The 22,950-nt window shown below is 41.4% G+C and overlaps 1 protein-coding gene across 39 annotated transcripts in view; it reads left to right on the top strand.

The window, feature by feature from the left end:
* Nucleotides 1-22,950, top strand: part of RAB40AL (RAB40A like) — a 257,934-nt gene that overhangs the window by 134,984 nt on the left and 100,000 nt on the right. For 5 of the 39 annotated variants that reach the window (XR_012430022.1, XR_012430013.1, XR_012430018.1 and 2 more), the window contains one exon: nucleotides 18,069-18,198. The exons of 24 other annotated variants lie outside the window; for them this stretch is intronic. The gene's annotated coding sequence lies outside the window, so the exon portion shown is untranslated. Of the gene's footprint in view, nucleotides 1-7,006; nucleotides 7,115-10,190; nucleotides 10,270-18,068; nucleotides 18,199-21,480; nucleotides 21,594-22,950 lie in introns of all 39 variants that reach the window. 10 more of the 39 variants (XR_012430019.1, XM_074029555.1, XM_074029566.1 and 7 more) reach the window with 4 other exon arrangements.

Consider the following 22,950-nt stretch of genomic DNA (forward strand, 5'->3'; position numbering starts at 1 on the left):
GGTGTGATCCCGGCTCACTGCAACCTCCACCTCCTGGGTTCAAGTGATTCTCCTGCCTCAGCCTCCCGAGTAGCTGGGACTGCAGGCATGCACCACCACGCCCAGCTAATTTTTTGTATTTTTAGTAGAGACGAGGTTTTACTATGTTGACCAGGATGGTCTTGATCTCTTCAGCTCGTAATCCGCCTGCCTTGGCCTCCCAAAATGCTGGGATTACAGGCGTGAACCATCCTGCCCGGCCCTATATGCATTCATTTTTATATGAAACATATGCATCAATTCTTTTGTATGAAAACGTTTGGTCATTACTGTGGTACAACAGAAGACCAGGTCAGTATCATATTTTTTTTCACATTTACACAGATTTTTATTTTGTTTTAGACATTGTCTTACACGCAATAGACATTCAATATTTGTTGAAATTAATGAAAGAAAAGAGAACATGAAAAGGGGCTAAGAAGACAATAATCTGCTTTTTAATTTATAGACAGCAATTAGGTCAGACAGTTATAATAATGATGACAAAGAACAATATCTGAGGTACACTCAAAATCTTTTGAGGGTTATTTGCCACTTTTCCTGGCTATTTCTACACCTCTTGATCTCTAGTGAATGTTTCTATTTACAACTACATATTTTGTAAGTTTCGCCTACTGTATTTCAATCAACACTGTAAAAAATGAGGAGAGTCTTTTTGGTTCAAATGTGGTTTTTAGTTAATTATGTGATGTGTATATGATTTTTGTTACCTTTTCTGTTTAGATATCAGGAGAATCGAAAATATGTTGATGGTGGAATTGTGGTGTGACATTTTTACTGACTATTACTCTGTAAAAGTTTTATCTATGAGCTCTATGGGTTGTTCCTGGCTTTTGAAAATTTACTTTAAGGAAGTGTTTTTGGAAATGGATTATAATTATTCTAGTATGCAATCTTATGTATTTGCAACTGTCTAAAATGTTATGATACTTTCCTTCCTCCCTGTAATCTGGCATTCATCCATTCAAGACATTTTAATTGAACTCTTACAATGTTATTAATACTGTGATAAGCCCTGAAGGTAAACTGTGGCTAAAAATGTTGCAGGATAAAATACAGGATTCCCAGTTAAATTTGAATTTTAGATAAACAACATTCTTATACTAAAAATTATTCTATGTTTATCTGAAATTCAAATTTAGCTGAGTGTCCTGTAGTTTTTTATTTTATTTGTTTACTTGTCTGTGATAAATATGGCAGCCCTAGTAAAAATAAATATAGCCCTTGATTTATTCTAATTTACTCTTCAGTTGGCAAGGAAGGCACTAATCAAATAATCCTGCAGATTAATGAAAAATTGCAACTGAGATAAGTATGAACAAGAATAAATTCAAAGCTGAAGAAGAAGAATATAATTGGAAGAGAAACCTTGTCAGAAAGGGGACTTCAAAGAAGACTTCTCTGTGGAAATGTCAGTGGACCCCCAATACAGTGGGGAAGGAAAGAGATACTCTGTCACTTTCTTTTATTTTTTTTTCTTCTTTTTTTTTTCTTTTTTTTTATTATTATTATACTTTAAGTTCTAGAGTACATGTGCATAACGTGCAGGTTTGTTACATATGTATACTTGTGCCATGTTGGTGTGCTGCACCTATCAACTCGTCAGTACCCATCAACTCGTCATTTACATCAGGTATAACTCCCAATGCAATCCCTCCCCCCTCCCCCCTCCCCATGATAGGCCCCGGTGTGTGATGTTCCCCTTCCCGAGTCCAAGTGATCTCATTGTTCAGTTCCCACCTATGAGTGAGAAGATGCGGTGTTTGGTTTTCTGTTCTTGCAATAGTTTGCTGAGAATGATGGTTTCCAGCTGCATCCATGTCCCTACAAAGGGCACAAACTCATCCTTTTTTCACTTTCTTTTAAATGACAGTTTTATATTCGACTTTAATAGCATAAGCAGCCGGGCGCGGTGGCTCAAGCCTGTAATCCCAGCACTTTGGGAGGCCGAGACGGGCGGATCACTAGGTCAGGAGATCGAGACCATCCTGGCTAACACGGTGAAACCCCGTCTCTACTAAAAAATACAAAAAGCTAGCCGGGCGACGTGGCGGGCGCCTGTAGTCCCAGCTACTCGGGAGGCTGAGGCAGGAGAATGGCGTAAACCCGGGAGGCGGAGCTTGCAGTGAGCTGAGATCCGGCCACTGCACTCCAGCCCGGGGACAGAGCGAGACTCCGTCTCAAAAAAAAAAAAAAAAATAAATAATAGTATAAGCAGTAGAAAGCCTGGCTGCTCACAGAGATGCAGAAAACACTCAAAGCCTTGTTTCAGGACCCACCCACTGTCTTTCCCATTTGACAGCTGACTCATAATGAAGCCAGAGGCTGCAAGGTTTAGACTTATGCAAAGGTGGTACATTTCAATATTCAATTCCAATTAATATGGATATTTTCTGGGCTCAGAGAAGGAAAGGTTATTTGTCCCATCAGGCCACTGGCCTTTGCTCCTACCAGGAGTGAGAGGAACCATGCCTGTTTTTAAATAGCAGCACAGGCTGCTGGGAAAGACACAAATCTATCTACTCACCTGGGAGCTGTCAGACAGGAATGTTGCAAGTGTCTACACCTTGCAGTGCCTCTGGCAGGATTAGGACTCTCAAGCTTTCCCAGTGTCCCAGCTTGTGATTCCTTCTTGCTTTCCAAGTTTCCATATGCATTCAATATTTAAAAATGGTCTTGGACAGTTTGTATTAATTACTCAGATTTTGAATATGCCCATTGTTTACCATCATTATAATAACAGTCCTACCCCAGGTTTATATGTTTATTCCCATATATTTGGGTTCCTTTAATTGTATGTATCTTTATGATGTCTGCAAAATAAAAGGGCAATGAGTGTTATTATACCAATTTTTATGGATGCAGGAACCTGAGCATAGTCTCTCCACATAAGTTGCTGAAGTCATTTTTCTAATACAATCCACAACCGGATTGACTGCTTTCCTAGACTCAGCTTTGTCTGGAGCTGTATCAAGCTAGTTAGAAGTGCAAAGTCCAAATTTATTGACTGAAAAAAAAAAAAAACCTTGAAAAGATAGTACTAAATATAAATAAATAAGTCACAAAATATGCAGCCAATTAGATTAAACTCATCAAAAATAAAGTGACACCTGCTTTTTCTTGCTTCCATTTGCTTGGTAAATATTCCTCCTTCCCTTTATTTCAAGCCTATGTGTGCCTTTGCATGTGAGATGGGTCTCCTGAATACAATACACCAATGGGTCTTGACTCTTTATCGATTTTCCAGTCTGTGTATTTTCATTGAGGCATTTAGCCTATTTACATTTAAGGTTAATATTGTTATGTGTGGATTTGATCCTGTCATTATGATGTTAGCTGGTTATTTTGCCCGTTAGTTGATGCAGTTTCTTCCTAGCATTGATGGTCTTTACAGTTTGGCATGTTTTTGCAGTGGCTGGTACCGCTTGTTCCTTTCCACTCCTGAAGTGCTTCCTTCAGGAGCTCTTGTAAGGCAGGCCTATGGTGACAGAATCTCTCAGCATTTGCTTGTCTGTAAAGGATTTTATTTCTCCTTCGCTTATGAAGCTTAGTTTGACTGGATATGAAATTCTAGATTGAAAATTCTTTCATTAAGAATGTTGAATATTGGCCCCCACTCTCTTCTGACTTGTAGGGTTTCTGCAGAGAGATCTGCTGTTAGTCTGATGGGCTTCCCTTTGTGGGTAACCCGACCTTTCTCTTTGGCTGCCCTTAACATTTTTTCCTTCATTTCAATCTTGGTGAATCTGACGATTATGTGTCTTGGGGTTGCTCTTCTTGAGGAGTATCTTTGTGGTGGTCTCTGTATTTCCTGAATTTGAATGTTGGCCTCTCTTGCTAGGTTAGGGAAGTTCTCCTGGATAATATCCTAAAGAGTGTTTTCCAGCTTGGTTGTATTCTCCCCATCACTTCCAGGTATATCAATCAAACATAGGTTTGGTCTTTTCACATATTCCAATATTTCTTGGAGGCTTTGTTCGTTCCTTTTCATTCTTTTTTCTCTAATCCTGTCTTCATGCTTTATTTCATTAAGTTGATCTTCAATCTCTGATATCCTTTCTTCTGCTTGATCAGTTCAGCTGTTGATACTTGCATATGCTTCATGAAGTGCTCATGATGTGTTTCTCAGCTCCATCAGGTCATTTATGTTCTTCTCTAAACTGTTTATTCTAGTTAGCAATTCCTCTAACCTTTTTAAAAGGTTCTTAGCTTCCTTGCATTGGGTTAGAACATGCTCCTTTAGCTCAGAGGAGTTTGTTATTACCCACCTTCTGAAGCCTACTTCTGTCAATTTGTCAAACTAATTCTCCATCCAGTTTTGTTCCCTTGCTAGTGAGGAGTTGTGATCCTTTGGAGGAGAAGAGGCCTTCTGGTTTTTGCAATTTTCAGCCTTTTTGTGCAGGTTTCTCCCCGTCTTCATGGATTTATCTACCTTTGGTCTTTGATGTTGGTGACCTTTGGATGGGGTTTTGGTGTGGACATTCTTTTTATTGATGTTGATACTATTCCTTTCTGTTTGTTAGTTTTCCTTCTAACAGGCCCCTCTGCTGCAGGTCTGCTGGAGTTTGCTGGCAGTTCACTCCAGAGCCCGTTTGCCTGGGTATCACCAGTGGAGGCTGCAGAACACCAAAGACTGCAGCCTGTTCCTTCCTCTGGAAGCTTCATCCCAGAGAGGCACCCGTCAGATGCTAGCCGGAGTTCTCCTATATGAGGTGTCTGTCGACCCCTGCTGGGAGGTGTCTCCCAGTCAGGACTCATGGGGGTCAGAGGGACCCACTTGAGGAGGCAGTGTGTCTCTTAGCAGAGCTCGAGTGCTGTGCTGGGAGATCTGCTACTCTTTTCAGAGCTGGCAGGCAGGAACGTTTAAGTTGGCTGAAGCTGCACCCACAGCCACCCCTTCCTTGAGGTGCTCTGTCCCAGGGAGATGGGAGTTTTATCTATAAACCCCTGACTGGGGCTGGTGGCTTTTTTTCAGAGATGCCCTGCCCTGAGAGGAGGAATCTAGAGAGGCAATCTGGCTACAGTGGCTTTGCCAAGCTGTGGTGGGCTCTGCCCAGTTCGAACTTTCCTGTGTCTTTGTTTATGCTGTGAGGGGAAAACCACCTACTCAAGCCTCAGTAATGGTGGACGCCCCTCCCCCCACCAAGCTGGAGCATCCCAAGTGGACTTCAGGCTGCTATGCTGGCAGCAAGAATTTTAAGCCAGTGGATCTTAGCAGCAAAAATTTTAAGCTAGTGGATCTTAGTTTGCTGGGCTCCGTGGGGGTGGGATCCACTGAGCTAGACCACTTGGCTCCCTGGCTTCAGCCCCCTTCCAGGGGAGTGAACAGTTCTATCTTGCTGGCATACTACATAAAAATTGTAGTACCATATTTTTAAACAGCTTTCTTGCAATATACTTTACAGACAATGAAATTTACCCATTTTCAGGGTAAAATTTGATGAATTTTAGTAAATGTGTAGAATTGTGCTACCATCACCATAATTAAGCTTTTAATATTTCCATTACCTCAAAAAGTCCCGTCATGCTTGAATACAGTTAATTCCTCCTTCAGCCTTGGCAATCACAAATGTTTTCTGTGTCTATGTATTTGCCTGTTTACATGCTTTATATAAATGGAATCATACAATATTTGGTCTTTATTGTTTGGCTTCCTTCACCTGGTTATGATATATACTCAAGGTTCATCCATGGTATAGCCTGTGTCATAATGTCATTCTTTCTAATGGCTGAAAAATCTTGTATGAATAGACTACATTTTTTATCCATTTATCTGTTGATAGTCATTGGATTATTTCTAGTTGTTGGCTAATATGAATGACAATTCGACATACATTTGTGTACAAGTTTTCAGGTAGACTTATGTTTTCATTTCTCTTGAGTATGTACCTAAGAGTGGAATTGCTGGTAACTCCCTGCTTATCCATTTGAGGAACTTCCAGATGACTTTCATGACCCTGACAGTCATGAGGAGTAGAGGCTTAGCCAGTTGTTCTTATTGTGATTAGACCAGGATTATGTGTTTTGAGAAAGAATACCATTGAGTTGAAGTGCCCTTCTTGTCACACTATATCTAGTAGTCAAGAGGCCTACTTAATGTCACTGGTGATGTTAATTAATTAAGGTGGGGTTTGTCAAGTTTCTCTAGTGTATAGTAACTATTTTCCATGTGACTAGAGAGCACTTGGGAGAAGGAAAACACTCCCACATTTCTAATTTCACCGTGAGTCAGTGTCATTTCTATGTGGTGGAATGAGTGCCCTGATGGTGCTGGGGAAGGGAAGAAGGGGATTCCACCACTTCTATTCAACTGAATCATGGACCCCGTGAATGGAGTTTGGGGTAAGGGAATGAAGTCACCACACACCACACTTCTTCCTGTTTCGCGGGTTTTCCTGTCCCCTTATATTACCCGCCATCTGCATGAGAAAAGTGTGTTTCCTTTGCAGTCCCAAGGGGCTTGATGAAAGCCTCATACTGTCTGCTGTTCAGGACACTGGAGCAAGAGAGACCAGAGATCTCTCTGCATTATTGGTGCCAGACCCAAACCAGTAACTGTGAGATGTTCTGGTCTCAGGGTTAAGTCACTTACCCTGCTAGCCTCCTTTGGAGAGTGCATATTTCTGTTAATGTGGGAGCTTCATTACTGTGTGGTAGAGTGATGGTAAGGCACACAGAAGTAGGAAGAGATGGAGCGCCTGGTGGGTGAGCCAACACCCAGGACTAGTGCTGCATGATCCACCCTTCTCATGGTCTAGATCTTCCCATCATTCTGTCCTCTCTCAGGGTACCTTGGATACCTGTGTACATCCCATACTGTCACACAGAGCAGGAGACAAATGAGGTGGGGAAGGGAGCAAAGACAGAGAGAGGTAGAGGTGATCCCTGGAGGGCCTGCTGTTTTCTGTTCTCTTCGCTGTTATTTCTTGTTCCACATGAGGTTATGTTTCTTTATTTCACCCCACAGTTAACCTCAGAGACCTGGTAATCCATATGACCCCACAGCTATGCCTCATGGCCCAAAGGGCAGGATTTCATCTCCACCATCCTCTTCCTCAATGTGAAGGGCTGTTGAGTGAGTACCCTTAGGGAACAATACTGGGGAAGTATACAATTATCATCTTCCAAATAAGAAGCTGCTGGTTCCATTGCGTAGGAGGGTAAGAGACAGCATCTCATGACCATTCTGCCACTTATCTGGAGAGGGTCTTAGTCTCTGTGAGCCAGAGCTTGATCATCTGTGAGATGGGACTCACCATACTTCCTTCACACTGCTGTCCTGATGGGTAAATGGAATAAACCATATATTTTTATACCACTATCTTAGTCCACTTAGTGTTGCTATAAAGGAATATCTGAGGCTGCATAACTTATAAAGAAAAACTTTATGTGGCTAACAATTCTGATGGTTGGAAAGTTCAAGATTGGGCATCTGCTTATGATGAGGGCCTCAGGAAGCTTCCACTCATGATGGAAGGCCATGGGGAGCTAACTTGTGCAGAGATCACATGGCCAGAGAGGGAGAAGAGAGATGGGAGGTACTAGACTGTTTTAAACAACCAGCTCTTGTGGTAACTAATAGAGCAAGGACTCACTCATCACAGCAAGGATGGCACCAAGACTTTCATGAGGGATCCACCCCCCTGACCCAAACACCTCCTGTTAGGTCCCACCTCCAACATTGGGGATCAAATTTCAACATGAGGTTTAGAGGAGTCAAACATCCAAATCATAGCAAACACTTATTGAAATTATTTCTTCTGAAAATGATGTTTCTAAGATGTCTTTAATAAGTTGACTTTGGGGTTATTTTGATATTTTGGCCACGCTGCCATGACCATTCTTGCACACATGCCAGGGACTCTCTGCAGTGCAGACTTAAGAGTTGATGGGGCCATGCTTGCTTCTCTCATATATGTTCCCCAGTGTCTCTGCAAAGACAGTCCACCATTTTGTTCTCCTGCTTCAGTGTATGTCGTTCTTATGACTCCACAATTTCCATTTAAACAGGACACAGCATAAACACAAACTCACTCATCAGGTTTTCTCATCAGACTCTAGGACTATTCAAGGACATATTCTGAGGCATAAAGTGGGACTGTTATGTTTGCATTTAGAAATGCACGTGTGAAATATGCCATTTATGTGGAAATAGGTGGAGAAAAATGAGAAGTATTTTAACATTACAGTGATAGGATATTACATTAGCAAATATTAATAACATTGGGAAATCCATTATTGCACAAATCTAGAGAAACAGGTGCTCTCATCTTGCAGTTGGTTGGGATATTCATTAGTAAAGAGATTTTAACTTTCAACTAGACAGTATATATTAAACATAGTCATGCTCTTTGACAAAGAATAACCATTTGTGGAAATGTATCCTCCAGATACAGCATGGCAGATCATTATCACACATGTGTCTCCACTCATGAGAGCTGAGCTGACCATTTCCCTAGCTGGTTTACTACCTTCAGCCCCACCCCCCTTCCCGACCCTGAGCTATCCATCCTTCCGGCCAAACAGGAGAATCTGTCTCATGGATGGATGCCCAGCCTCGATGAACTATATACAGAGCTTCTCCAAACATTGATATGAAGCAATGCTCAGGTCCCTACTCCCGGAGGGACCTGTAGACCTCTGACCTCATCCCTGTCCAGGAAAAACCTCTCTTCTCCCTTCTCTGTGTCCTCAGAACCCTTCCCCTCTCTGCCAGGTACAAGCAGCCCAATCCTTTCCTTAAGTTTAAATTTTCATGCAGGATGAAGCAAACACTGGCTTCAGACAGCTTCTGCTTCCAGCCCTGCTATAAACCTTTCCTGAGACGGGGAAGGAGGCCCAAGCCTGGTTTTCTGCTAGAAATGCAGGAAGGGTAAACACAAGGAGAACAGAGATTAAACTCCTTAACAGTATATGTCCTCATGCTAAAGCTCTGCCACCAGCAACTCAAGGTGCCCAAGCTGGCAGGTTCTGGCAGTGGGCCTGGCTCTGGCAGTGGGCGTACTGAGCAACATTTTTTGCCATCCAGCTCTGTGGTAAGAAGCATGTGCTTTGTAGTCGCAGGCATCCATGAAGAAGAGAGGATACTGGTACCTCAGTAGCAGGGCTGTCATGAGATCAAATCCAGACACTAACATAAAGGACCTGGAGCTAGGCCCCTCTAAACACTCTGTTCCGTAAATAGAAGCTATCTCATATATTAATTTGACCTGCCCCCACGTCCAGGGCTTCTTAACTAGGATGCACATCAGAGTCACCTTGATGAGCCTTTTCTAAACCCTCAGCTGAAACTCCCGTGTTGGTAGAAATAGGACTTCTTCACAAAGGCCATTCAAGTCATTAAGCTGTAATAATATGGGCCTCAGAAAGTGTATACATCAATGCTGCGCCAATAGTGTATATGAAAGTCTGTCCCCTTTATTTCACCAGCACTAGGTATTACCGGCTTTTTTCCTTTTTTTCAGTCTTACCTGCTCATTTTCCTTAGACTTGACTCATTGGAAATGTCATGTCAGAAGGTCAATAAAACTTAACACATCCAAAGGCTGTACCCATAGGGTTGCCAGATTTTGCAAATAAAAATATGAGATGCCCAGTTGAGTTCAAATAAAATAATATTGCATGCCACATCCAGAGTCACATATCCAATACAGTATGTGTGTATATGTATGTATCTATCTATCTCAGTAGAGGGTTTGAGGAGAGACTGATTTATTTTCAGGAATTGGCTAGCATGATTATGGTAGCTGGAAGTCGCAAATTTGCAGGATGTGTTTGCAGACTGCAGACCGGTGAAGAACCAATGTTGCAGTTTAATTCCAAATGCCATCTTCGAGCACACTTCCCTTTGCTTCAGGGGATGTCAGTCTTTTTTTTTTTTTTCTATGCAGATTTCCAGTTGATTAAATGAAGCCTACCCACAGTATAGATGGTAATCTGCTTTATACAATATCCAGAAATTTAAATTTTAATTTCATTCAAAAACACCCTCAAAGAAACATCCAGAATAATGTTTGATGAGCTGTGTACTTTAGCCCAGCCAAGTTGGCATATAAATATAACCGTCACACACTAAAATATTATTCATTATTTGTCTGGAATCAAATTTAACTGAGTGTCTTCTGTTTTCTCTGGCTACCCTACCCATGGAGGACTCTGTGTCAAACCAAGGTGTTCCAGGCAAAACGCCAGCTGAGCTCCCAGAAGTTACCAGTACCAGTCATCATCCATGTGAGTGAGCCTCTTGGATGTCCCAGATATGTGGAGCATCCAGATGACTGCATCCCCAGGTGACAGATACCCCATGAAGCAGGAAACACCCAGCTCAGCCCAGTCAACACACAGACTCCTGAGTGATAATAAATGGCTATTTTGGGGGTTAATGGTTAAGGAGAAATATATATGCAAAACATTAGGGTTTTGGTGAGCTTTCCCTCTTTTTCTGTGATCTGTTACTGAATAAGAAAGGGCTGGTGGAACTTAGTTATAATTTTGACTATAATCTGAGTGTTGGTTTATATGTGGATAGAGGTTTGTCATTGATAAATGGATAGAGATGTCCATTGATAGGACATGTCATTGATTCCTACTTGAAGAGATTTCCAATGGAAATTTTCACAATGTGTAATTTTTCCACTACCATTGGAATTTGGAGCATAATACCGTAAGATGAGCCTCTACTACAGTCATGTAAATTAAGGTGCTGAGAGTGTGTTGCTACAAACCACTTCATAAGAAAAATCTCAGAGGTTGGCTTAGTGAGTTATTATTCCAAACAAGGGATATTTCTTCACATTTCTTCTGCTACAGGGATAGCCCTTGGCAAGAAAGTCACTTTTCTTGAACACACATGGACAGGGCTCCTTCAGGAGACAACAGGTCATTATGCATTGCAATCCTTGGCATTTGTGACTCCCAATGCAGCACTGCTAGGTGGACACTGTCGATTCTGGAGCTCTTTCATAGCCCATGTGACAGCAAATCTAAGTCATATTCTCCAGTATCACCTTTATAAGAAATAAAGCTCATGTAGTTTTAAAATTACATATCTTGGTTTAGTGCTAAGACTTGGAGCAGTGGAGTACTTGGTGGGAGCTGAGAGGCCCTTAAAGATTCAAGCATTGTAGGCTGGGTGCAGTGGCTCATGCCCGTAATCCCCGCACTTTGGGAGGTTGAGGCAGGCGGATCACGAGGTCAAGAGATTGAGACCATCCTGGCCAACATAGTGAAACCGTGTCTCTACTAAAAATACAAAAATTAGCTGGGCATGGTGGCACATGCCTGTGATCCCAACTACTTGGGAAGCTGAGGCAGGAGAATTGCTTGAACCCAGGAGGTGGAGGTTGCAGTGCGCCAAGATTACGCCAGTGCATACCAGCCTGATGAAAGAGTGAGACTCCATCTCAAGAAAAATTTAAAAAAATATATTCGAGCATTGTAAAGCAAGACCATAGGAATAGTTGGGGAGCCAGCGAGACACAGAAAGAACAGAACTGTGGGCCTCTTGTAAGATCCCTCCTGTTGGCAGAGCAGAGTGAGTGTCTCTGAAAGGCAGCTTACTACAAAGAGTTTTGAAGGAAGGACTCCAGCTGAGCAGCATGTTTCTCCTCCCAAAGGAGTGTGCAGAGAGGCTAGAAATGTTTTGGTTGTGAATGTCCATTCACATGGAATAAAATACTGGGATGGGGGGAAAAGACTTTGTCAAGACAAACCATTGTATGATTGAATTGATTAGGTTTTTGCCTACTAATGACTATATTATTCTAAGCCTGCTTCCCTGAAATAACTTAGAGATAGCTTAAATGACATATTTTGGTGTCGCTAGTTTGTTTAGTCATATGATTATAAACAGTCTCTCAGTTTTCTGCCACAGATGCCTAACTGCCTAGCATGGTGTATGAGTTGTACATGTTCCCTCCCTCAGGGCTAGCTCATCGTCTAGAGCCTTAGGATACCTCCCTGGCTCTCTATGTAGTGATAATATTCCCTCAAGGTCAGTTTTAAAGCAAACAAAATTCCCAACAACACGGACTTCTGTCCTTTATCAAATGAGGGCAGAGTTCCACCAATTGCCTGGGTCCCTGTCTAGTTCCTTTTATTGGTAAACTTTCTCAGGTGGTAGTCTGAAGAGAGAAGGTTTTTTGCTTTCCCAGAAAGGCAAGAGGACAGAGGGCGCTATGGAGGCAGCATTTCCAGTGTGGAGGATAAGCGTATACATCTCGGTTGCCATAGAAACCAGACATCATAAGGGTGACTGTTACGACTTTTCAATGGAGACTTACATGGCCTGGTGAAAAAAGCAGGGTTGCCTTCAGGTGTTTGAGACTCAGCTGAAGATGTAGGGCTGAACTGCCCCAGGGTGTGGAAAGACAAGGGATTCCAACCAAGTCTCCTTGTTCTTGCTTTGGGACTCGGTGCCCTGGCTGTCTGGTGAGAAAGAAAGGTGGGTCCCTCCTGGCCCCAGGGAGTGTGGTGTCCTGTTCCAGGGTGTCTCAGGGCTACTTCCCATGTAAAGGAGGGGCGTGGGAGGATGATACAGGCAAAGACTGAACTTAGTGTCCCATTCTGTGTAATGGGGATAATTACGCTCACCCACAGAATTTCTGGAACTTACCATGATAAAGCAGGTACAAGACCATAGCCCTGTGGTTATTGTGGGATCAGGAATGTTTATGTGAATTCAGGCCTCTTTTTATTCCTTTTCAGATTTGTTGTTAGGGGATAGATAAGGAAAGAAGAAAAAGGCCCTGGTGAGAAACCCATTGTACCTTCTGGATATGATCACTACCCAATTTTATCAGTGTCATTGGTCACTAACCCAGTGCCTAGTATGGTGCCAGGCACAGAGTTACTCCAAGAATATACAATAATGGCTGGATTCTCTTTCTCCCTGTGCAACTCTTCATGCCTGTATCTGAACTTATATTAAGGGTCTGAAGGAGGTTCGTTCTCAGGATCTGGGACGTAATGGGTGCTGAAGCTTCTACTCAGGATTTGAAGGGCAGCTGTCCTCAGGAGACCCCTGGCACTTCCCTCCCTGGTAGGATATGATGCCTGATTCTAGTGAGTTCATAGATCTGAACAAAACCGTGTTGTGGAATAGCTCCTGTGAGGTTCACAACATAGTCCAGAAGATGAGAAACTACTTTTTGTAGTAACCTTGATTCCCATCTGAGAGATGCCTTACTTTATCATAAAGCAATGAATTGTTCACTTGAGGAGGGAACTTGATGTGTAACATGTATTTGCAACAAATTTACATACATTTTCTGCCTGTATGAATAGTTGTCAGTGATGCCCATGAATTTATCTGATGGATGTTGAACTATGCAGTTAGAAGGTTAGAAGAGCTTCCTAGCAGTTTGTGATTATAGTATGCATTCTTCCATGGTTTCTACATTTTTGTCTGTTCTATAATGAAATTTTCTAAGAAGCCAGAAATTAAGTGCTACCTAAAAATATCAAAATGTCAGGTACAAGAATTTAGCATTTTCAAAATTAATAATTGCAATGTAGTTTGCCCTATTATAATGATACCCAGCTATGTCCACTAAGATAACTAGATTGTTCTAAATACCATTATTATTTCCCAGGACATCACAATTTCAGTTCTTTAGTACCTGGCCTACCTACCCTTCCCCCTGTCTTGCCCCCAGGTAAACACAGTATGCCTGTCACTATACATTACTTTACATGTCCAGAAATATATTTAAATGGAATCATAGAGGTGGTTTCTTTTTTCTTTTTTTTTTTTGATCAACACCTGGGTTTTTTCATTCACTCTACTTATTTTTATATTTATCCATTTTATTACATTTATCCATTGATATACTTCATTTGATTGCTAAATGCTATTGCAGTATACAACCACACTAAACATTTTATCATACATCCATTTGTCGATGGACATTTTGGCTGTTTCTCATTTGGGGCTCTTGTAAATAAAGCTGCTATGAACATTTGTGAATAAGTCTTTTTGTGAAAATATGCATTCTCTTTCAAGGGTCAATACTTAGGAGTTCAGTCTCTGGACCATGTGGTAGAGGTAAGATTAACATTGTAAGAAATGGCCAAACTGTTTTCAAAGTGGTTGTACCATTTTTCATTCCAACCAGCAGTGTTTCAGCTGGATATAAGCCCTTTTCTGGATATATCCTATTCTGGATATAAGCCCTTTACTAGATAAATGGTTTCCAAACATTTTCTCCCAAACAAGGACTTGTCAACAGTATCTTTGGAAGAGCAAAGTTTTTAACTTTCAGAAAGTCTAATTTATTGATTTCTTCACTGGAAGCAGGGTTTCAGCTTCCAGAAAATTGCCGGTGATTGGTATGGTCAGTCTTTTAAATTTTGATCATTCTTCTGGAATGAAATAGTATCTCACTGTGCTTTTCGTTTTCTTTCCCTAATTATTAATGATGTTGAATATCTTTTCATGTGCTTATTTGACATCTGTATATTTTCTTTAGTGGAGTGTCTTTTCAACTCTTCTGTCCATTTATTTATTGGAGTGTCTGTTTTCTTCTTAAGGAGTTTTGTGAGATTTTCTGTATTCTGGATATAAGCCCTTTACCAGATAAATGGTTTCTATACATTTTCTCCCAAACAAGGGCTTGTCAACAGTATCTTTGGAAGAGCAAAGTTTTTAACTTTCAGGAAGTCTAATTTATTGATTTCTTCACCTACAGATTGTAGTTTTGTCTCACTCATGAAGTCTTTACCTTACCCAAAGTCAGAAGGATTTTCTGCTGTGTTTTCTGGTAGAAGTCTTATAGTTTTAGGTTTTATATGTATATCTGTGATCCACTTTGAGTTGAGTTTACCTTTGTGTATAGTATGATATTTGGATCACTGTTTGTATTTGTGAATATAGATGACCACTTCTCCCAGCACAATTTGTTGAAAAGACTATCTTTGCTCCACTGAATTGCCTTTGCATCTTTGTCAAAAAAAAACCAGTTATCCATGTAGATTTGGTAGGTTTTGGATTCCTTATTCTGTTCCTTTGATCTGCTTTTCTACCTTGATGCCAACAGCATATTCTTGATTACTGTAGGTTTGTAAAGAGTCTTGAAGTCAGGTAGTGTTTGTTCTCTAACTTTGACCTTTTTTTCAAAGTTGTTTTTATCAGCTAGATCCATTAAATTTTCACATGAATTTTAGAATCAGCCTGTCAATTACCTTTTTAAAACTTTGGTGGCCGGGCGTGGTGGCTCACGCCTGTAATCCCAGCACTTTGGGAGGCCGAGACGGGTGGATCACGAGGTCAGGAGATCGAGACCATCCTGGCTAACACGGTGAAACCCCATCTCTACTAAAAAATACAAAAAACTAGCCGGGCGAGGTGGCGGGCGCCTGTAGTCCCAGCTACTCCGGAGGCTGAGGCAGGAGAATGGCGTGAACCCGGGAGGCGGAGCTTGCAGTGAGCCAAGATCCGGCCACTGCACTCCAGCCTGGGCGACAGAGCGAGACTCCGTCTCAAAAAAAAAAAAAAAAAAAAAAAAAACTTTGGTAAAATTTTTTATTGAGTTTGCATTAAATTTATAGATCATATCGGGGAAATTTGATATCTTAACAATACTGAGTCTTCTGATCCACGAACACAGTATGTCCCCCATTTATTTAAGTCTCCTTTAATTTTCTCAGCAATGTTTTGTAATGTTCAGTGTGCAGGTGTTGTACAATTGTGGACAGATTTTTTATCCATAAATATTTCATACTTTTTGAAGCTACTATAAATGGCATTTTAAAATACAATCCCTAATTATTATATTTTCTTTGAACTATTATATTTTCTCAGCAGCCAAATAATAATAGCTCAAGGTTTTCTTTGGTTGAAAGCACGGGCCATTTTCTGATTGAAAAAGTATTTGAAAGATGTCTCACAGATATTCTACAGGGGTCATCTCCAGAAAAAGTAATCATTAAAAGAGCATAGTTCAGTAGCTTTCAACTTTATATGTATGCTTAAAATAAATCTGTTGAAATGCAAGGTTTGCTGTTTTTTGTTGGTGGTGGCGGTGGTTGTGGTGGTGGTGTATTTTTGTTTTTTGTTTTTTTGACAGCATCTTGCTTTGTTGCCCAGGCTAGAGTAAAGTGGTACAATCATAGCTCACGGCAGCCTTAACCTCCTGAGTTCAAGCAATCCTCCCCGCTCAGCCTCTTGAGAAGCTGGGACTCCAGGTGCACACCACCATACCTGACTAACTTATTGTTTACTTTGTAGAGACAGAGTCTCATGTTTCCCAGGCTGATGTCAAACTCCTGGGCACAAGTGACCCTCCCACCTCAGCCTCCCAAAATGTTGAGATTATAGGCATAAGCCACCATGCCTGCCAGGTTTTAATTTTTTACCTGGCCACCCACCCACTCAGTAAATCTACATCAATGAATTCCTGGGATCTGGGATGGTGAGAGAGATCAAGTATGTATGTATGTGGGTATGTATGTATTATGAATGTATATATCACTGAAGCTGCCAGGAATGTTTATTGTAAGGGATAGTTGAGGTTAATTACTGTGCATCGTGTGATTCCTATTCAGTTCCAAGCATATATTAGGTATAAGATCAGGGTGGTCATTCATTTTTTTCCCAGCTTTTTTGAGCAAGCATGGTTACCATGATGACTCAGTGACCACTGTGGGATTTGCTGGTACAAACTGAGCATTTATGATTTTTACCTGAATCACTTACAACTATGAGAGTTGTCAAATGTTGCTTTTCTAATTCTGTTATTCCTTCATGAATTATTACTAAGCACTTGAGTGTAGAGATTTCTCCCTCCCTCCCTCCTTCCCTTCCTTCCCTTCCTTCCCTCCCCTCCCTCCCCTTCCCTCCCTTGCCTTGTTTCCCTCCCTTCCCTCCCCTCCCCTCCCTCCTCTCCCTCCCCCCTCCCTCCCCTCCCCTCCCTTCCCTCCCTCCCTTACTCACTCCCTTCCTTCCTTCCTTCCTTCCTTCCTTCCCTCTTTCCTTCCTTCCCTCCCTCCCTCCCTCCTTCCTTCCTTCCTTCCTTCCGTCCGTCCGTCCTTCCTTCCTTCCGTCCTTCCTTCCTTCCGTCCTTCCTGTCTCTCTCTGTTGCCCAGGCTAGAGTGCAGTGGCTTGATCTTGGCTCACTGCAGTCTCAACCTCCCAGTCTCAAACGATCCTCTCACCTCAGCCTGCCAAGTACCTGGAACTACAGGTACATCCCACCACATCCAGTTAATTTTTTGTATTTTTAGTAGAGATGGGGGTTTCACTATGTTGCTCAGGCTGGTCTTGAACTCCTGGGCTCAAGAAATTCACGTGCCTTAGTCTCCCAAAGTCCTGGATTACAGGTATGAGCCATTGTGCTTGGCCTCATTATTTATTAATGTACTTATTCATGTTTTTATTTATATCAATATGACTGTGAGATTCCTATTTTTTTTCAAAGGGTTACACTCTGTTACTATCATTCTGTATTTTGATGCTTACATTTTTCCAGAATTGGCCAGTGGAAGGACCTTGAAGTTGGTTTCAGTGTCTGCTTGACACCTCCCTAGAATTCTTTGAGCATGTATTTTGCTCTCTGAGCCTGACTGTACCCCATCTGTGGAAAGGAAGTAATGATGCTCACCTCAGAGCACAGCTTTGAGGATTTGAAGAGAAAATGTCTGAAAATAACAACCTAAAGCTTGTGGCATCTTGTAGGCCATCAGCAAATGTTCTTCATTCTAACATTACCTCCTTCACTATGCCAGTGTGATGTCTTGACATTAATGTAATAGTGTGACTACTAGGATGAATACTTGGAAATGTAACAGAAAGCACAGAGAAGCCCACATTTCTATTATGTGTGAGCTTCAGTGTCACTGTTGTGTGTAGCAGGGGGTTGTAGGATGGAGCTGGGGAAGAGGAAAAGTATCATAGCACAGCTTCCAGATAGTAGGGACACGCCAGACATCATCATCCCATCCCCTGTGTTTCATGTGCTTTCCCATCCTCTTACTTTCCTCTCTATTCCATGTGCTTTCTTATCTTCTTAATCTCCCTTCTAATGCAACATCAGAGAAGGGTGTGGACTCTGCATCCCAGAACCAGGAGCTGACAGAGAAGAACCAAGTGCGATGTGGAGTCTGCTAGACAGGTTGCTGGAGCAAGAGTGAAAAGATCAGGGTTCCATCATTGGGACACTTTAGGTGAGTCACTACCCTTCCACCAGCCTCGCCCATACAGCAGGATAACAATTCCCAATCCTCCAGACTACTTGGAATACTCTAGAGTTTAAGGGTGATCCCATGTGAAAAAGCAATCAGTGGTCTTCGGTGAAATGGAAGAACCAGAGCACTTTCAAGTAATTACATTAACAGAGACACTTCAGATGTCCCAGAACTCTGCATGGAGGCATTAAATTAATTATAATTAAATATGAACTGTTTAGGTCTAGAATTTTTCCAAGTGTGCTCCATGGGCCACTTCATCAAATTCATCAAGGGTTGCTTATTAAAATTGCAGATACTTGGGCCCATCCTAGATCTACAGAATCAAAACCAGGGAGGTGGGGTGAGAAGTGTCTACATTTTGAGTAATTTCTTCAGTTGTTTCTGGTATTCATCAGTGTTTGAAAAGCGCTGCTGTGGATTGGCAACAAGGCCCATGAAAATTTGAATCCTTTGATGTCTAATTTCATTGTTGCTCCTGCTACTCAGTTTTAAATATCCGTGTGATCTCTGGTATGTCCAATATGTAACAATTCCTTCAATTCAGTAATACTTATTCAATGATTTATGTGTGAAGTTCTGGTCTAGGCACTGGGGAAACATCACAGAAAACAAGACAGGCAGGGTCCCAGGAACTATCATTCTAGTCTGGAAAAACTGACTATAAGCAGGTAAATAAATCAGCAAGCATGTGATTTCATATGAGGATATACTCTTTGACGAAAATAAGCATAACTAAACAAAGTAGAGAAGGATCAATACAAGGATTATTATAGATAGGGTTGTCAGTGTACTCTTTCTCAGGAAGTGATACTTGACCTGAGTCTTGAATGATAGGAAGAAGCCAGGCATGGAGAGGCCATTTTGTCAGTGTCCCTATGTTGTGTGTGGACACCACTGATGCAGGAACAGAGGACAAGCTAGAGTGGCTGGAGCCTAGCAAACAGTATGCAATCTGGTGGGAGATGAAGTTGAAGGGTAGACAGGAACAACATGGCTTAGGCCCTGTAAGGAGTTTGGATAATTGTATTGTGAGTGTCAAGATTAGAGTATGGGAGTGACATGGTCTGATTCTTGTTGTCAGAAGGTGACTCTGGCTGCTGTGTGGAGAATGGACTAGAAAGGAACAAGGTAGGGAGTGAGGATAACCATTGGGAGAATACTGAAGATGTGCAGGTAGAGGGGACCAGGGCTGCCACTGTGTGCAGAAGCCAGGGGTGGGGGCAGGGAGGGCGGTGTGGACCTCAACAGAGGGTATTTGGAGGTAGGGCAGGCAGGACTTGCAGTGCCTGTGTAGGTAGGGTATGGGGGATAAGGCAGAGTCAAGGAGGACCCCAGGTGTTTTTGTTCAGCAAAATGGAGAAACGATGGTGCTGTTTTCTGAGATCAGTCCTTCCAAGTGCTTTTGAGATAGTCTCAAGTTAATTAGTTAGGTCATCCAAATGTGGTTTAGAAGTGAAAGTTAGTAATTTAAAATATATATCAGTTGATAATTAAGATTCAATTGTAAGACTATAATGCTTTATTTAATTAACATGCAAACTATTAAACTTTTAAAACTTGAAAAATCTCAATATCAAATTCACATTTAATGAGCAGTTATTGTGTTCCTACTATGGGTCTAAGAGTTTGCATGTATTAACTCAAGTAATTCTCAAAGCAGCAACTCATGAGGTAGGGACAGTTGCTTGCCCCAGTTTACAGAAAACAAAATTGAAGTACAGAGTGGTTCTAGAGTGGTCCTTTTTTTTTTTTTTTTTTGAGGCAGAGTCTCGCTCTGTTGCCCAGGCTGGAGTGCGGTGGCGCGATCTCAGCTCACTGCAAGCTCCCACCTCCCAGGTTCTCGCCATTCTCCTGCCTCAGCCACCCAAGTAGCTGGGACCACAGGTGCCCACCACCATGCTCGGCTAATTTTTTGTATTTTTAGTAGAGACGGGGTTTCACTGTGTTAGCCAGGATGGTCTCGATCTCCTGACCTCGTGATCTGCCCGCCTCGGCCTCCCAAAGTGCTGGGATTACAGGCGTGAGCCACTGTGCCTGGCCCAGAGTGGTTCTTTCACTCTCCCAAGGTCACAGAGAGCCAGGTATCCCAATTTCTCTGTAGTATAATTTTTTAAATAATGGGATTCTTGGCTGTTTATCCTTGTAAAACCAAAACATAAAGCAGTATTTGTTTAAAAATGGTTTGTCTTCTTTGGTAGGTATTGCATAATCTCAGTTTACTGATGAGGCATTTGAGTGACTGTAAGGTGAAGCAAAGTATTCAAAGTCACATAGGTTATAGGAAGTAGGGCTTGTCCCTATTCCGTCTCCAGATCCTACACTCCTAACCAGTACAATTATGGAGAAGAAAAAGCCATGTCAGTTTTGACGTGGTTGAACCATGTCAGCCCATGGTGGTTCATGTATGTCTTTGGTTGGAAAGTATCTTTCAGTAGCTTTTGTGCCATATACCAAGATGGTATCTATTTAAGAAAATGTAAAAAGCTGATAACTGTGAAACCAAAAGAGAAATTATTTCAAAATATATTAATCGTCATACTTAATATGCATTAGACAACTTGGCTATTCAAATAATTCCTTGGAATTCAAAGATGAATTATCTTCCTTTTTAGGAATTCAGAGTGCTTTTCCAGGTGGAAGTCACTTTGTCTAGTGCTTTAGGTTTCTTTAGTTTGGAGACAGGCCTGGTCGGACCACCATTGATTGGTGATGCAAATAAGGTGTGATTTACTCATGGTCACCTAGAGTTTATAGATTAGAGCTGGCAGTGAGCACAGGTATATCTCCCATCTCACACAGTTATCTGTTCTCAGACATGGTATTAGCATTTTTCTTATGTATAGTGAATCACTTTTCAAGGGTTCAGAGGATACATGCTTCTCTGAGGTTAACTTGCAGGTAATATAGGAAGACATAGAATACCTTCAAATAAATGGAAATGGGGTAATGATTTTCCTTTCCTTTACCAAAATCTATTGGGACATGAGCAGAAAAATGCCTGGAATCGTACAGCATGCAGTCTTTTGTGTCTATCTCCTTTCAATCAGCATAATGCGTGTGTGATTTCCATTATTCTTGTCTATAGTTGTAGATTATTCATTCTCATTGATGGATGGCATTGCATTATTTGGGTATTTCACAATATATATATCCCTTTTGGAGATTTACATATTTTTCCAGTGTTTGACTTATGAATAATGGTGTTATGAATGATCTTTTTTTTTATTTTATTTATTTTTTTTTAAATTATACTTTAAGTTCTAGGGTACATGTGGATAACGTGCAGGTTTGTCACATATGTATACCTGTGCCATGTTGGCGTGCTGCACCCATCAACTCGTCAGCACCCATCAACTCATCATTTACATCAGGTATAACTCCCAATGCAATCCCTCCCCCCTCCCCCCTCCCCGTGATAGGCCCCGGTGTGTGATGTTCCCCTTCCCGAGTCCAAGTGATCTCATTGTTCAGTTCCCACCTATGAGTGAGAACATGCGGTGTTTGGTTTTCTGTTCTTGCGATAGTTTGCTGAGAATGATGGTTTCCAGCTGCATCCATGTCCCTACAAAGGACACAAACTCATCCTTTTTTATGGCTGCATAGTATTCCATGGTGTATATGTGCCACAATGAATGATCTTATACATATGTTTGGATAGACATTTATTTTCATTTCTCTTGGGCATGTGCCAAGGACTGGCATTTCTGAGTAACAGGGTATGTATATGTTCAGCTCAGTGGACACCGTCAGTTTTTCAAAGTGGTTTTTCCAATCTGTATCCCCATCAACAGTGTAAGAGTTCCACTGCTCCACATCCTTGCCACACTTAGTGTTTTCCATCTTTTTTGTTTTTTTTTTTCTTTTGCTGGGTGAGTAGCAGTATCTCATTGTGGTTTTAATATCAGTTTCTCCTTAATTTAGTTCTCTCAAGTTTTAAGTCTCTTTTAATCAAAGAAGGTCTGTACTCTTTTTAAAAACCTTATTTATTTGCTTAAGAAATTGGATTGTTGTCCTGTGGAGTTTGCATTCTGGATATTGCTGATTGTGTCCTTATTTTGTTGTTTATTAAGTTCATCTGGCCAGTCTTATGTCCTTTAAATTGGTAATGAGATTTAGAGGCTTGTTGAGATTCAAGTTTTTTGGCTTGAATATCTCAGGTGTGGTGGTGTTTATTCTTACAGTGTTACACTAGGAGGCTCATTGGATCTGGTTGTCTCTCCTGTGATGTTGAAATTAATCACTGGGTTCAGGTGTCATCAGCATGATCTGTTCTTTATAAAATTTCCCTATTCACCTTTACTTCATGTTTTTTGCAGTCTCTGAATATTCTTACCTGTATCTGCATTTCATTAAATGTTACAAAAAGGGTGACATTGTAATTCTGATTTCTTCTGCCTTCACCAGCTGGAATTCATGTATAAAGAAAACTTCCTCTGACCTATTAGATTATATTGAGATGTGGTATACACAGGGAAGGTAGGATGAATGTTTAGTTCTTTTGCAGTATTTCCACTTTTCAAAACAGTGACTTGTTTCCTTAGGAGTTTCCAAAGGTGAGCAGTGAGCTTGTTCTGTTTGTGTTTTGTTTTTTTGGATTCAGTCTGAGTACTTTTGGTTGCTCATTGCTACCGGGTTAGTCATTTTTTTTGTCCTCTCCAGTGTGTTTAACCAGGAAATGTGTATCCTTTGTAAGAGATACATGTCATCTGCTTTTATCCCGGGCTGCTC

This window comes from Macaca fascicularis, chromosome X (genome assembly GCF_037993035.2).
Source record: "Macaca fascicularis isolate 582-1 chromosome X, T2T-MFA8v1.1".
NCBI lineage: Eukaryota > Metazoa > Chordata > Mammalia > Primates > Cercopithecidae > Macaca > Macaca fascicularis.